The sequence below is a fragment of the Melanostigma gelatinosum genome (genome assembly GCF_949748355.1).
Source record: "Melanostigma gelatinosum genome assembly, chromosome: 6".
Taxonomy (NCBI): domain Eukaryota; kingdom Metazoa; phylum Chordata; class Actinopteri; order Perciformes; family Zoarcidae; genus Melanostigma; species Melanostigma gelatinosum.
Genome location: NC_136639.1, coordinates 6489789 through 6503632, shown reverse-complemented (window position 1 = coordinate 6503632; position 13844 = coordinate 6489789). Strand labels below are relative to the sequence as shown.

General features: G+C 41.3%; 1 long non-coding RNA gene across 1 annotated transcript; it reads left to right on the top strand.

Annotated features, from left to right (window-relative positions):
• Positions 1-5379: 5379 nt before the first annotated feature.
• On the top strand, positions 5380-6526 carry LOC306778459. Its single transcript, XR_013772051.1, has 2 exons — positions 5380-5604; positions 6210-6526. It is a non-coding gene; the product is annotated as an uncharacterized lncRNA (long non-coding RNA).
• The last annotated feature ends 7318 nt before the right edge of the window (positions 6527-13844 follow it).

The window sequence follows — 13844 nt, the reverse complement described above, 5'->3', positions numbered from 1 at the left end:
TGTAACACTGTAAGGAAAATAAAAGCCACTCTTGAAACAGCTGTCTCTTGTCTGTCCAATGATTGTTGACCCATCCATTTGCCCAAACCTCCTCCCTCTGCAGACACATTTTTTTTGGCCATTTGTTGAAACGACGACGCTAACGTTTTTTTCTTACGAGGACAGTTTTCAAAATGGTACATTTACGTAATGAGGTGAATGTCAGAAAGGGATTTTTTTGCTGTACTCCTGTTCCCTCCGTCTGCTCTCTTTCATTCGTATCATTTCTCTCTTCTAACCTTGCCTTTACCCTGCATTTACCTGCTTCCTCTTTCTACCCCCCAAGGTACTTAAAGTCATTTTGGATAAAGGTGTCTGCTAAATACCCTTTAGTATATCGTATTGCTCCCATTAATGTAATATGGACCTCACTCTCTCACTGCCCATTGACTTCCCAGTGGGCCATCTATCTGTCCATTGACTGCCATTTAGCGTCACCGGGGCCATAACTCGTTAGCCGAAAGACGTTTAGACACTCAGCAGCTCGTTCCAAAGGCCGGGGGTGAGACGGCTGTTGACGGGACACTTCACTCTCGCTGTTCTTGTTCTTCCACATGCTGACTGTTCTCAGTCACTTGCTCTGTCTGTCTCCTCACTTACCCTTTGCCCCCCTTTCCTTTTACTTTACAACTCTGTCCTTATCTCTGTGAGTATCGATATCAATGCAGTTATTTACTGTAGGGATATGGCCGTGGTTTTTAACAGGCACGGAGAGTGAAGAAAAGTGTTTTAGACACTAGATTTGCAAACTTTTTCAACAGTCATACTGTTTTTGTTGAAGGCATCTCACAAATAACCCTTTGACACGGTGGTTCAACTGTTCTCAGGGACAATACACATTGATCAACATAACTGTAAATGTGCCAAAATTAGCCAAAATGTTAAATTTCAACTGTTGTCCCTTGGCCAGATGTTAAATAATCCATTAAAACAATAAAACAGGTGTAAGAATTGAACCGTGGGAAGCCGAACATGGACAGCTGAACAGGATGAAGAGCTTAGAGGAGTAAGGTGGGCATCATGCAAACTAGGATTTGTAAAATGACGGCAATTAATACAAAAGAATGTGAAGCAGACAATTGGCGCAAGCAGTTAAAACACGACAACAAAGTTCAGAGTGCTGTCTGTGTGACCAATCAATCCACTGATCACTGTTCTATTTTCTATTCTATTGTATTCTACACAAGTGGGTGTGTGCATTTCTTTTTTTTGTTATTTAGGCCACCAAACGTTTTTGGTGTGTTTTAACAATTGCTTTTAAATGACTTAATGACTATTTTGTGCACTCATAACGCTGTAAAGCAGACGGCTCAAGTGGGTGCTGAGTTATGGACAGCTCAGCTCGTACCGTCATTAAAACTAAAGGGAAGGCTGAAGACCAATATATGTACGAGGGAGAATGCATGATTGTGACAATCTGTTTTAGACGGATGAAAGGAGTGAACGAGGGAACAGTTTTTTCCATGAGGAGCCGAGCGAGACCATTGATTCCACTCCTCTCTTGTTGAAACACAGAGCAGACAGAATGGCCATCAATCCGCCTCTTTTTCCCTCTTTATGCCTCTTTGCTTTTTATTTTCCCATAAGTCATTCCCCATACCCCCATCTCCCCTGGAAGGTATTCAGTTCAGCCCATTATCATTTTGGTGTATTTTCATTGATGCACATTTACTAACAATTTAGGATTGTTGTGAGCACTATACAAAGAGATTTATGAGTTGTATATGTGTGCAAAATATTTAAAAAAACTACTCTTACTAGTTACTTTGCATATTCATCTTATTATATACCCTCCAGCAGCATGTAGCCTACATTAGTTGAAATAAGCTCTGTCCCAAAGCGACTGGGGTAATGTGGGTGAACACCCTTGTTACACGCTGTCTGCCTGGGGGTGTGTACATTTGTGCAAAGTTTGCTATGTGTCTTTTTGTTTGTTCAGCCCAATCTCCCGAATTACATTTATATTGAGTGATCCTGTTGTATGTAATCTACTACCAACGCTAAACAGCAGTGCAAATGCCAGCAGCAGGGTGGAAAAGTCAAGTGTTAGAGAATATTTGGATGGTTGATGGAGCTTTGACCTGTGTAGGAATCCTCCATCCTTAAAGAAGACAAGGAGTCCACAGCATAACATTTTGACTAACAGGTGGAAGTCGATGGGAACATAAAAACAACCGACATCAAGATTGGCCAGGCCAACCCTAAATTTCGGCAGTCGTTGAAATTTTGGCCAGGCAACAACGAGGTGATGACACTGAAGATCAAGGACACGGTAGCTGGTGCTGACGAGCTTCTGGGATCCTGTGCGATAAAACTAGATCCAGAATCCTTGCGCCGCCTTGTTTGCTCTGCTGAGAACGGTGGCCAAGTCAGTTACACTGTCAGGTGTACTTAAATATAACCTGCTCTTGAAAGTTAGAGTTGTAACACTGTAAGGAAAATAAAAGCCACTCTTGAAACAGCTGTCTCTTGTCTGTCCAATGATTGTTGACCCATCCATTTGCCCAACCTCCTCCCTCTGCAGACACATTTTTTTTGGCCATTTGTTGAAACAACGACGCTAACGTTTTTTTCTTACGAGGACAGTTTTCAAAATGGTACATTTACGTAATGAGGTGAATGTCAGAAAGGGATTTTTTGCTGTACTCCTGTTCCCTCCGTCTGCTCTCTTTCATTCGTATCATTTCTCTCTTCTAACCTTGCCTTTACCCTGCATTTACCTGCTTCCTCTTTCTACCCCCCAAGGTACTTAAAGTCATTTTGGATAAAGGTGTCTGCTAAATACCCTTTAGTATATCGTATTGCTCCCATTAATGTAATATGGACCTCACTCTCTCACTGCCCATTGACTTCCCAGTGGGCCATCTATCTGTCCATTGACTGCCATTTAGCGTCACCGGGGCCATAACTCGTTAGCCGAAAGACGTTTAGACACTCAGCAGCTCGTTCCAAAGGCCGGGGGTGAGACGGCTGTTGACGGGACACTTCACTCTCGCTGTTCTTGTTCTTCCACATGCTGACTGTTCTCAGTCACTTGCTCTGTCTGTCTCCTCACTTACCCTTTGCCCCCCTTTCCTTTTACTTTACAACTCTGTCCTTATCTCTGTGAGTATCGATATCAATGCAGTTATTTACTGTATGGATATGGCCGTGGTTTTTAACAGGCACTGAGAGTGAAGAAAAGTGTTTTAGACACTAGATTTGCAAACTTTTTCAACAGTCATACTGTTTTTGTTGAAGGCATCTCACAAATAACCCTTTGACACGGTGGTTCAACTGTTCTCAGGGACAATACACATTGATCAACATAACTGTAAATGTGCCAAAATTAGCCAAAATGTTAAATTTCAACTGTTGTCCCTTGGCCAGATGTTAAATAATCCATTAAAACAATAAAACAGGTGTAAGAATTGAACTGTGGGAAGCCGAACATGGACAGCTGAACAGGATGAAGAGCTTAGAGGAGTAAGGTGGGCATCATGCAAACTAGGATTTGTAAAATGACGGCAATTAATACAAAAGAATGTGAAGCAGACAATTGGCGCAAGCAGTTAAAACACGACAACAAAGTTCAGAGTGCTGTCTGTGTGACCAATCAATCCACTGATCACTGTTCTATTTTCTATTCTATTGTATTCTACACAAGTGGGTGTGTGCGTTTCTTTTTTTTGTTATTTAGGCCACGAAAAGTTTTTGGTGTGTTTTAACAATTGCTTTTAAATGACTTAATGACTATTTTGTGCACTCATAATGCTGTAAAGCAGACGGCTCAAGTGGGTGCTGAGTTATGGACAGCTCAGCTCGTACCGTCATTAAAACTAAAGGGAAGGCTGAAGACCAATATATGTACGAGGGAGAATGCATGATTGTGACAATCTGTTTTAGACGGATGAAAGGAGTGAACGAGGGATCAGTTTTTTCCATGAGGAGCCGAGCGAGACCATTGATTCCACTCCTCTCTTGTTGAAACACAGAGCAGACAGAATGGCCATCAATCAGCCTCTTTTTCCCTCTTTATGCCTCTTTGCTTTTTATTTTCCCATAAGTCATTCCCCATACCCCCATCTCCCCTGGAAGGTATTCAGTTCAGCCCATTATCATTTTGGTGTATTTTCATTGATGCACATTTACTAACAATTTAGGATTGTTGTGAGCACTATACAAAGAGATTTATGAGTTGTATATGTGTGCAAAATATTTAAAAAAACTACTCTTACTAGTTACTTTGCATATTCATCTTATTATATACCCTCCAGCAGCATGTAGCCTACATTAGTTGAAATAAGCTCTGTCCCAAAGCGACTGGGGTAATGTGGGTGAACACCCTTGTTACACGCTGTCTGCCTGGGGGTGTGTACATTTGTGCAAAGTTTGCTGTGTGACTTTTTGTTTGTTCAGCCCAATCTCCCGAATTACATTTATATTGAGTGATCCTGTTGTATGTAATCTACTACCAACGCTAAACAGCAGTGCAAATGCCAGCAGCAGGGTGGAAAAGTCAAGTGTTAGAGAATATTTGGATGGTTGATGGAGCTTTGACCTGTGTAGAAATCCTCCATCCTTAAAGAAGACAAGGAGTCCACAGCACAACGCTATAGCTGCACTTCAGCACAAAGGTGGTGCACTAACGGAAGATAAATAATGAAATGTGTGTTGTGGTTAGCGCTCCAAAAAAGAAGAGGAAAGTCAGAATTAAATATATATATAAAATGTTTCAGAATTTAAAGAGAGGTGACTTTTTACTTTATTCTTTTGTACTTATTTTCCTGTAAAATGTATGGGACATAGTATGATTTGATGACACAGAGAGGATTATTGATGCATTAATCTCATTTTAGCAGGATTATTGCCATCTCTTTTTTAATCTAAAAAAACTCCCCGAATAGTTCAAGTAGAGAAAGTTGAAAGTCACTGAAGGCATTTAATCAACTCTTTGTTAGGTTGCTTTCATAATTTGAATGAAGTTCCCTTTCTGCAAGTTCACCTGCAGACCATTGACAACATTCCTCATACCACTGGTTCACAGTATTAAGTTGTAGGTTTAACTTTGTATTCTCCCGTAATAACATATACAAGAAGATGAACAACACTGCTGTCCTTCTTTGCCCAACTGAGACATTTGATCAAAGTCGATTATTTCCTCCGCAGGCTGTGCAGCTGCTATGTTTTTAACTTGTACTAAGAGTAGGGACCACATCACTATCATATGCACACACACACACACGCACACACACACACACACAGATGGGTGTGACACTCACCTGTTTGCAGCCCCTCCCTCTTTCTCAGTAGTTTGCTATAAAACTGTCAAACTTGTTGGATATTTCATCGTGGAACAGCATCTCTGTCTGTTTCCATCTCTCTCTCTCTCGCTCTCTCTCTCTCTCTGTCTGTCTACGGCTGAAGACATAATTGAAGATGAGGCTCGCTTTGTTTGCTTTCCTGTTGGTGATCCTACCATTCCAGGCTGATGCTAACTCATGTCAAGGCAAGGTGTCTGTTTTTGTGGACAGTGCCAATGGGCTTGAAAGGAAGGCAGGTGGAGCACCAAACGCCTATGTTGAGGTGAGTTGCTGGCTATCTTTCTCAAAACATAAACAGAATGGGGAATGGTGTTTTTCGATGCAGTGCGTTGTATGACGAGATGTAATCATCATATGAGCAAAGTTGTTCACGTCCATATGGTCATTAGAAGTTGGTTTAGCAAGAAATTGACATTAAAAATACATTCGATTGTAAATCCTGCCAAATACGAATTCAACAGGTGCAGCAATCCCTCACATTTAAATTGACTTAAGTTTGATCCAACAATGTAGTGAAATATAAAAAAATCACCTTTAGTCGATGATTAATGTAATAGATTTAGTTTGAAGAAATTCATCCGTTTACATCTCATAAAAGTGATACATAATGAGACATTGTGTGCACTCCAACTATTTAAATCAGCCAAACAGGCTACAGTAAAGTCCTTTACTGCATAAAACCATGTATATGATGGCAGCAATATGAATATGTTAACATTTGTGCATCTTCTATTTCCCCTTTTGTACCACAATCCTTCAGGTCTTTTTTATTGCTCCATTTAATGTTTTTCGTTTTTGTAAGTGGATGGTTATTCTGTGTGTTTATTTCAGAAAAAAATATTTATTTTTTAACATTTTGACTAACAGGTGGAAGTCGATGGGAACATAAAAACAACCGACATCAAGATTGGCCAGGCCAACCCTAAATTTCGGCAGTCGTTGAAATTTTGGCCAGGCAACAACGAGGTGATGACACTGAAGATCAAGGACACGGTAGCTGGTGCTGACGATCTTCTGGGATCCTGTGCGATAAAACTAGATCCAGAATCCTTGCGCCGCCTTGTTTGCTCTGCTGAGAACGGTGGCGAAGTCAGTTACACTGTCAGGTGTACTTAAATATAACCTGCTCTTGAAAGTTAGAGTTGTAACACTGTAAGGAAAATAAAAGCCACTCTTGAAACAGCTGTCTCTTGTCTGTCCAATGATTGTTGACCCATCCATTTGCCCAACCTCCTCCCTCTGCAGACACATTTTTTTTGGCCATTTGTTGAAACGACGACGCTAACGTTTTTTTCTTACGAGGACAGTTTTCAAAATGGTACATTTACGTAATGAGGTTGTTGGGAACGTAGAGGGGCGTGTTTGGGTTATCAGCATTTAAGAAACTGAATTCTTGACATCAATAGAATTATTAATGTATGTAACAATTATTAATGATTATTAATAATAACGGGGCACCACCCTGTAAACAGGGACTAATAACCAAACGATAAACTAAGTCTCATAATTAGTGGCCACTCGTAATGTCAATAGTCGGGTGCGACTACACATTCGAAGTGACAGTGAAGGGTTAAGTTCGTACACAAGACTACTACATACAGATCTTATTACACAAATATGCACAAGTAATCACAAACGACTGCTCTTTAAAATATAACAGAATTTATTAAATCGAAATAATAAGTGATCAGATCAAATAATATCACAACCAACAACGCTGTCATACAATTTTATGTGCCTAATATCTAAACAAATGAATAAAATGGGTGATGATGTATGTAATACAAGAATGTGTGTGTGTGTGTGTGTGTGTGTGTGTGTGTGTGTGTGTGTGGGTCTGTGTGTGGAAAGGAAGGTGAGTCTTAAAAGCTATCGCTAAAGACTACAAAGATGGCGGCGTCGAGTGACGCAGACAAACAGGGAGGGGCCTTAAAGCGTTATAGCTAAAACCTACCACCAGATGGCGGAGTCGAGTGACTTAGACCAAATGGCGAATGGAGGGGGGGGAGGGTCAGCTATATGTGGTTGCGTGTGTCGGCGCACACGTGTGTTAGAACAATAGGTGAGAGTTTCACCCACAATCCGGAGCTCTATGTGTGTGCAAGTTACGGAAAACAAGAGGAATAAAAGGGCAGAGAGAGGAATCAGAGTTTCTGTGTGCGATGTCGCGTCGTAGTGAAAATGAGGATCGCCGAGCGTATCTCACACAAGTTGCCGTTGTCGCTTCGCGAACTGACGACACTTATGCCCGATAGTCGCGTTTCCACACTTCACTCACAGAATCGACTCGAGGAAATAGAGCAAGAACAAAGATGAAATCAAATAATCCCAAAAGCAACAGTCAAACAGGAAACGCACAGTACGACGGGCCTCGGAGCTCCGTCGACGATTGCGTAATCTCTCAGCAAAACGAAAACAATGACTTTAACACGACAAAAACACGGGAATAATAACATATAAATGAATGGCCTGAATTAAACTTAAGTTCATTTAAGCTAAACTACGCCCAGACACCGTGACTCTTACTATGAGATGCTTCGTGGCAAGGTTGTAGAGTGTTTGTCGATGAATGGTCTTTCCTCCTCCAGGAGGAAAAGAAAGGCGTGAGGCCGCGGTTGTTTCGGCGTCGCTGGTGAGCGGCTGCTGGTTCGGCCCGGCTCGCTACAGAGAGGAGGGCCTGTGGTTTCCAACGTCGGCTGAGACACGTGTCGGTTCGTATCTCCCGGTAATGGTCGGTGAAGGAAGATTGTTTGGTCTCCCTAGTACCGTAGCGTGTACACGAAGGTGGGGAGCGGCGCGTGGAAGGAAGGATGCTTTCCGCGGGCCAAGGCCTTAAACTCAGAATAGACGTGGCCGATTTCGTCCAGCGAAATCGCACGTGTAATATGGACCTCACTCTCTCACTGCCCATTGACTTCCCAGTGGGCCATCTATCTGTCCATTGACTGCCATTTAGCGTCACCGGGGCCATAACTCGTTAGCCGAAAGACGTTTAGACACTCAGCAGCACGTTCCAAAGGCCGGGGGTGAGACGGCTGTTGACGGGACACTTCACTCTCGCTGTTCTTGTTCTTCCACATGCTGACTGTTCTCAGTCACTTGCTCTGTCTGTCTCCTCACTTACCCTTTGCCCCCCTTTCCTTTTACTTTACAACTCTGTCCTTATCTCTGTGAGTATCGATATCGATGCAGTTATTTACTGTAGGGATATGGGCGTGGTTTTTAACAGGCACGGAGAGTGAAGAAAAGTGTTTTAGACACTAGATTTGCAAACTTTTTCAACAGTCATACTGTTTTTGTTGAAGGCATCTCACAAATAACTCTTTGACACGGTGGTTCAACTGTTCTCAGGGACAATACACATTGATCAACATAACTGTAAATGTGCCAAAATTAGCCAAAATGTTAAATTTCAACTGTTGTCCCTTGGCCAGATGTTAAATAATCCATTAAAACAATAAAACAGGTGTAAGAATTGAACCGTGGGAAGCCGAACATGGACAGCTGAACAGGATGAAGAGCTTAGAGGAGTAAGGTGGGCATCATGCAAACTAGGATTTGTAAAATGACGGCAATTAATACAAAAGAATGTGAAGCAGACAATTGGCGCAAGCAGTTAAAACACGACAACAAAGTTCAGAGTGCTGTCTGTGTGACCAATCAATCCACTGATCACTGTTCTATTTTCTATTCTATTGTATTCTACACAAGTGGGTGTGTGCGTTTCTTTTTTTTGTTATTTAGGCCACGAAAAGTTTTTGGTGTGTTTTAACAATTGCTTTTAAATTACTTAATGACTATTTTGTGCACTCATAACGCTGTAAAGCAGACGGCTCAAGTGGGTGCTGAGTTATGGACAGCTCAGCTCGTACCGTCATTAAAACTAAAGGGAAGGATGAAGACCAATATATGTACGAGGGAGAATGCATGATTGTGACAATCTGTTTTAGACGGATGAAAGGAGTGAACGAGGGATCAGTTTTTTCCATGAGGAGCCGAGCGAGACCATTGATTCCACTCCTCTCTTGTTGAAACACAGAGCAGACAGAATGGCCATCAATCAGCCTCTTTTTCCCTCTTTATGCCTCTTTGCTTTTTATTTTCCCATAAGTCATTCCCCATACCCCCATCTCCCCTGGAACGTATTCAGTTCAGCCCATTATCATTTTGGTGTATTTTCATTGATGCACATTTACTAACAATTTAGGATTGTTGTGAGCACTATACAAAGAGATTTATGAGTTGTATATGTGTGCAAAATATTTAAAAAAACTACTCTTACTAGTTACTTTGCATATTCATCTTATTATATACCCTCCAGCAGCATGTAGCCTACATTAGTTGAAATAAGCTCTGTCCCAAAGCGACTGGGGTAATGTGGGTGAACACCCTTGTTACACGCTGTCTGCCTGGGGGTGTGTACATTTGTGCAAAGTTTGCTGTGTGTCTTTTTGTTTGTTCAGCCCAATCTCCCGAATTACATTTATATTGAGTGATCCTGTTGTATGTAATCTACTACCAACGCTAAACAGCAGTGCAAATGCCAGCAGCAGGGTGGAAAAGTCAAGTGTTAGAGAATATTTGGATGGTTGATGGAGCTTTGACCTGTGTAGGAATCCTCCATCCTTAAAGAAGACAAGGAGTCCACAGCACAACGCTATAGCTGCACTTCAGCACAAAGGTGGTGCACTAACGGAAGATAAATAATGAAATGTGTGTTGTGGTTAGCGCTCCAAAAAAGAAGAGGAAAGTCAGAATTAAATATATATATAAAATGTTTCAGAATTTAAAGAGAAGTGACTTTTTACTTTATTCTTTTGTACTTATTTCCCTGTAAAATGTATGGGACATAGTATGATTTGATGACACAGAGAGGATTATTGATGCATTAATCTCATTTTAGCAGGATTATTGCCATCTCTTTTTTAATCTAAAAAAACTCCCCGAATAGTTCAAGTAGAGAAAGTTGAAAGTCACTGAAGGCATTTAATCAACTCTTTGTTAGGTTGCTTTCATAATTTGAATGAAGTTCCCTTTCTGCAAGTTCACCTGCAGACCATTGACAACATTCCTCATACCACTGGTTCACAGTATTAAGTTGTAGGTTTAACTTTGTATTCTCCCGTAATAACATATACAAGAAGATGAACAACACTGCTGTCCTTCTTTGCCCAACTGAGACATTTGATCAAAGTCGATTATTTCCTCCGCAGGCTGTGCAGCTGCTATGTTTTTAACTTGTACTAAGAGTAGGGACCACATCACTAACATATGCACACACACACACGCACGCACACACACACACACACACAGATGGGTGTGACACTCACCTGTTTGCAGCCCCTCCCTCTTTCTCAGTAGTTTGCTATAAAACTGTCAAACTTGTTGGATATTTCATCGTGGAACAGCATCTCTGTCTGTTTCCATCTCTCTCTCTCTCGCTCTCTCTCTCTCTCTGTCTGTCTACGGCTGAAGACATAATTGAAGATGAGGCTCGCTTTGTTTGCTTTCCTGTTGGTGATCCTACCATTCCAGGCTGATGCTGACTCATGTCAAGGCAAAACAGTGTCTGTTTTTGTGGGCAATGCCAATGGGCTTGAAAGCAAGGCAGGTGGAGCACCAAACGCCTATGTTGAGGTGAGTTTCTGGCTATCTTTCTCAAAACATAAACAGAATGGGGAATGGTGTTTTTCGATGCAGTGCGTTGTATGACGAGATGTAATCATCATATGAGCAAAGTTGTTCACGTCCATATGGTCATTAGAAGTTGGTTTAGCAAGAAATTGACATTAAAAATACATTCGATTGTAAATCCTGCCAAATACGAATTCAACAGGTGCAGCAATCCCTCACATTTAAATTGACTTAAGTTTGATCCAACAATGTAGTGAAATATAAAAAAATCACCTTTAGTCGATGATTAATGTAATAGATTTAGTTTGAAGAAATCCAACCGTTTACATCTCATAAAAGTGATACATAATGAGACATTGTGTGCACTCCAACTATTTAAATCAGCCAAACAGGCTACAGTAAAGTCCTTTACTGCATAAAACCATGTATATGATGGCAGCAATATGAATATGTTAACATTTGTGCATCTTCTATTTCCCCTTTTGTACCATAATCCTTCAGGTCTTTTTTATTGATCCGTTTAATGTTTTTCGTTTTTGTAAGTGGATGGTTATTCTGTGTGTTTATTTCAGAAAAAAATATTTATTTTTTAACATTTTGACTAACAGGTGGAAGTCGATGGGAACATAAAAACAACCAACATCAAGATTGGCCAGGCCAACCCTATATTTTTGCGGTCGTTGCAATTTGGGCCAGGCAACAACGAGGTGATGACACTGAAGATCAAGGACATGGGAGCTGGTGCTGACGAGCTTCTGGGATCCTGTGCGATAGAAGTAGAATCCCGACCAAGAGGTTCGGTGAAAAGCTTCAAGCGCCTTGTTTGCTCTGCTGAGAACGGTGGCGAACTCAGTTACACTGCCAAGTGTACTTAAATATAACCTGCTCTTGAAAGTTAGAGTTGTAACACTGTAAGGAAAATAAAAGCCACTCTTGAAACAGCTGTCTCTTGTCTGTCCAATGATTGTTGACCCATCCATTTGCCCAAACCTCCTCCCTCTGCAGACACATTTTTTTTGGCCATTTGTTGAAACGACGACGCTAACGTTTTTTTCTTACGAGGACAGTTTTCAAAATGGTACATTTACGTAATGAGGTGAATGTCAGAAAGGGATTTTTTTGCTGTACTCCTGTTCCCTCCGTCTGCTCTCTTTCATTCGTATCATTTCTCTCTTCTAACCTTGCCTTTACCCTGCATTTACCTGCTTCCTCTTTCTACCCCCCAAGGTACTTAAAGTCATTTTGGATAAAGGTGTCTGCTAAATACCCTTTAGTATATCGTATTGCTCCCATTAATGTAATATGGACCTCACTCTCTCACTGCCCATTGACTTCCCAGTGGGCCATCTATCTGTCCATTGACTGCCATTTAGCGTCACCGGGGCCATAACTCGTTAGCCGAAAGACGTTTAGACACTCAGCAGCTCGTTCCAAAGGCCGGGGGTGAGACGGCTGTTGACGGGACACTTCACTCTCGCTGTTCTTGTTCTTCCACATGCTGACTGTTCTCAGTCACTTGCTCTGTCTGTCTCCTCACTTACCCTTTGCCCCCCTTTCCTTTTACTTTACAACTCTGTCCTTATCTCTGTGAGTATCGATATCAATGCAGTTATTTACTGTAGGGATATGGCCGTGGTTTTTAACAGGCACGGAGAGTGAAGAAAAGTGTTTTAGACACTAGATTTGCAAACGTTTTCAACAGTCATACTGTTTTTGTTGAAGGCATCTCACAAATAACCCTTTGACACGGTGGTTCAACTGTTCTCAGGGACAATACACATTGATCAACATAACTGTAAATGTGCCAAAATTAGCCAAAATGTTAAATTTCAACTGTTGTCCCTTGGCCAGATGTTAAATAATCCATTAAAACAATAAAACAGGTGTAAGAATTGAACCGTGGGAAGCCGAACATGGACAGCTGAACAGGATGAAGAGCTTAGAGGAGTAAGGTGGGCATCATGCAAACTAGGATTTGTAAAATGACGGCAATTAATACAAAAGAATGTGAAGCAGACAATTGGCGCAAGCAGTTAAAACACGACAACAAAGTTCAGAGTGCTGTCTGTGTGACCAATCAATCCACTGATCACTGTTCTATTTTCTATTCTATTGTATTCTACACAAGTGGGTGTGTGCGTTTCTTTTTTTTGTTATTTAGGCCACCAAACGTTTTTGGTGTGTTTTAACAATTGCTTTTAAATGACTTAATGACTATTTTGTGCACTCATAACGCTGTAAAGCAGACGGCTCAAGTGGGTGCTGAGTTATGGACAGCTCAGCTCGTACCGTCATTAAAACTAAAGGGAAGGCTGAAGACCAATATATGTACGAGGGAGAATGCATGATTGTGACAATCTGTTTTAGACGGATGAAAGGAGTGAACGAGGGAACAGTTTTTTCCATGAGGAGCCGAGCGAGACCATTGATTCCACTCCTCTCTTGTTGAAACACAGAGCAGACAGAATGGCCATCAATCCGCCTCTTTTTCCCTCTTTATGCCTCTTTGCTTTTTATTTTCCCATAAGTCATTCCCCATACCCCCATCTCCCCTGGAAGGTATTCAGTTCAGCCCATTATCATTTTGGTGTATTTTCATTGATGCACATTTACTAACAATTTAGGATTGTTGTGAGCACTATACAAAGAGATTTATGAGTTGTATATGTGTGCAAAATATTTAAAAAAACTACTCTTACTAGTTACTTTGCATATTCATCTTATTATATACCCTCCAGCAGCATGTAGCCTACATTAGTTGAAATAAGCTCTGTCCCAAAGCGACTGGGGTAATGTGGGTGAACACCCTTGTTACACGCTGTCTGCCTGGGGGTGTGTACATTTGTGCAAAGTTTGCTATGTGTCTTT